This window comes from Penaeus vannamei, chromosome 10 (assembly GCF_042767895.1).
Source record: "Penaeus vannamei isolate JL-2024 chromosome 10, ASM4276789v1, whole genome shotgun sequence".
Classification (NCBI taxonomy): domain Eukaryota; kingdom Metazoa; phylum Arthropoda; class Malacostraca; order Decapoda; family Penaeidae; genus Penaeus; species Penaeus vannamei.
The window spans coordinates 21,229,231-21,231,730 of record NC_091558.1 but is presented as its reverse complement, the minus strand read 5'-3'; positions in this window follow the sequence as shown (position 1 = coordinate 21,231,730).

The window sequence follows — 2,500 nt, the reverse complement described above, 5'->3', positions numbered from 1 at the left end:
ATAATCACAATAATAAAGATGATAATAATATTGATAATCGTAATAATAATAACAATAGCAATAATAATATCAACAACAATTTTATGTAATGGCAATAGTAATGATGGCAATAACCATAAACTTATCAACAACAATAATATTAATAATAATATTAATAATAAGAGGAAAAGGATAGAAATAACGTGAATGATAAGAAGCAGGAAAGATGGGGAAGGAGAAGAAGCACGATATGCAAAATAGGAAGACTGTGAAAAAAAAAACAAAAAAACGTGAAGGTATTGGGAAAACCCGTGGAAACATATGCAAAACATACAAGCAAACATGTTAATTTTATCATCTTTTCTCTTTCCTCTCTCCTCATTGTCATGCTCTTCAACTACTCTCTTTCATTTTAGATTCTCTATTCCTATATCCTCTCTTCCCCTTATACCCTTCTTTCGTTTCCTCTTCATTTTCACTCCTCCCCTTCGCTTTCCCTCTGACCTTAACCATCTTGTTTATCTCTAATTCCCCTTCCCTCCTTTCTTCCATTCGTCATCTCTTCTCTCTTTTCCCCTCTCCTCATAACCACCCTTTTCTCCTACCCCTATCCTCCTCTTCCTTCCTACTCCCTCTCCTCTCCGCGTATCCTTTCTGCCCCTTCCCTCTTCTCTCGCAGTTTGTCTCCATTTATCCCTCCATTTATCGCGAAGCAACTTCTGACGCTTGGCTTCAAGTCATCACAGGCTCAGTGGCACCCGCGTTGGCCCTCCGATCAGCTGGCACCCAACAGCTGTCTTCTTACGTGCTGGCATGAGCGCAAGCCAGTCTTGAACCTCTCTCACCGCTGGATGGGATGATTTTAAGCAAAACGAAGACTGCCACATTACTTACATTACATTACATTACCACATTGCATTCCAGATAGCTCCCAAATGCATCCTATTTTTCCTCTTCCAGGGGAAAGAGGAAAAGGGGAATGAAAAGAGGAAAGGGGAAGGTAGAGGAGCGAAAGAAAGGAGAGAAAAGACGAGGGAGAGGGATTGAAAGAAAGGAGGGAAGGAAAAGAAGGAATAAAAGAGAGAAAGGGTGAGTGAAGGGTAAATAAGAAATGAGGGGAAGGAAAAAAGGAGGAAATGCAAGAGAGGAAAGAAGAGAAAATGGGAAAGGAGAAAAGGAAGAAAGAAGGGAAAGGTAGGACAAGGGGGTAGGGTTTTAGAAATAGCGAATAGGAGAGAGAAAAGTGAAAGAAAAGATACGAGGAGAGGATATGGGGTAGGATGGAATAGGAGGAAAGGGGAATAGGAGAGGTTATGAGGAAAGGGGGAAAAGAGCGAAGAGAGGACGAATAGAAGAGAGGAGAGAAAGGAAATAAGAGATGAAGAAGATGGGAGGGAGATGAGAGGGAGAGCGAAAGAGAATAGGGCAAAAGGAAGAGGACACGAAAGAGGGGAAAAAAGAGAAGAGGGGATATAGGAAGAGAGAATTTTAAAGGAAAGAAAAAGAGGAGTTGAAGGGCATAAGAATGAAGAGGAGGCAGGAGAGGCAAATGAGGAGGGATGGCAGACAGGCGAGGAGAGAGGAGAGAGAAAGGGGGAGGAGGAAGAAGGAAATGAGGAAGGAGGAGAGAGAAATGTAGAGGGAGAGAGAAATGAGGAGGAGGGGAGAGAGAGGAATGAGGAGGGAGGAGCGAGAAAAGAAGAGGGAGGGGAGAAAAGAGAAAATTCTCGGGATGGGAGGCAGAAGAGCATTTCTGTTTATTTTGCTTTTGGTTCCACGTGGTTTCCCGATGTCTTTCTGTTGTTATTCTCTTGTTTCGTTTGTTTCTCAGTCTTTTTATTTTCCATGTTGTGCTTCTCCTTCTCTGCCTCTTCGTATCGTTGCTGTTATTACTATCCTTCTCCTTCTCCTATTCTTATTATCATTACTATTATTGTTGTCTTGTTATTGTGATTATGATTATTGTTGTCATTATCATTACTAATGTTTCTTTTTATCATTATTAATATCTTTATCATCATCATCATTATTCTTTATTACTATCATTATTCTTTATCATTATTATCATTATAATCGCTATTGCTACCACTATTGTCACTGTTGTTCTTGTTATCATCATTAACATTATTACCGCTGCTCTCTGTCTAACTCTAACTCTAACTCTCTCTCTCTCTCTCTCTCTCTCTCTCTCTCTCTCTCTCTCTCTCTCTCTCTCTCTCTCTCTCTCTCTCTCTCTCTCTCTCTCTCTGTAATCACCTCAGATGCTAAAGAAAGGAAGAAAAAAAGATTCTGTTTTGCTTGTTTGTTTGTTTGCTTCCTCGGGATTTATCTATTTACCTATTCATTTATTTATTTATCTATTTATTTATCTATTTATTTATCTATTTATTTATCTATCTATTTATCTATCTATTTATCTATTTATTTATCTATTTATTTATCTATTTATTTATCTATTTATTTATCTATTTATTTATCTATTTATTTATCTATTTATTTATCTATTTATTTATCTATTTAT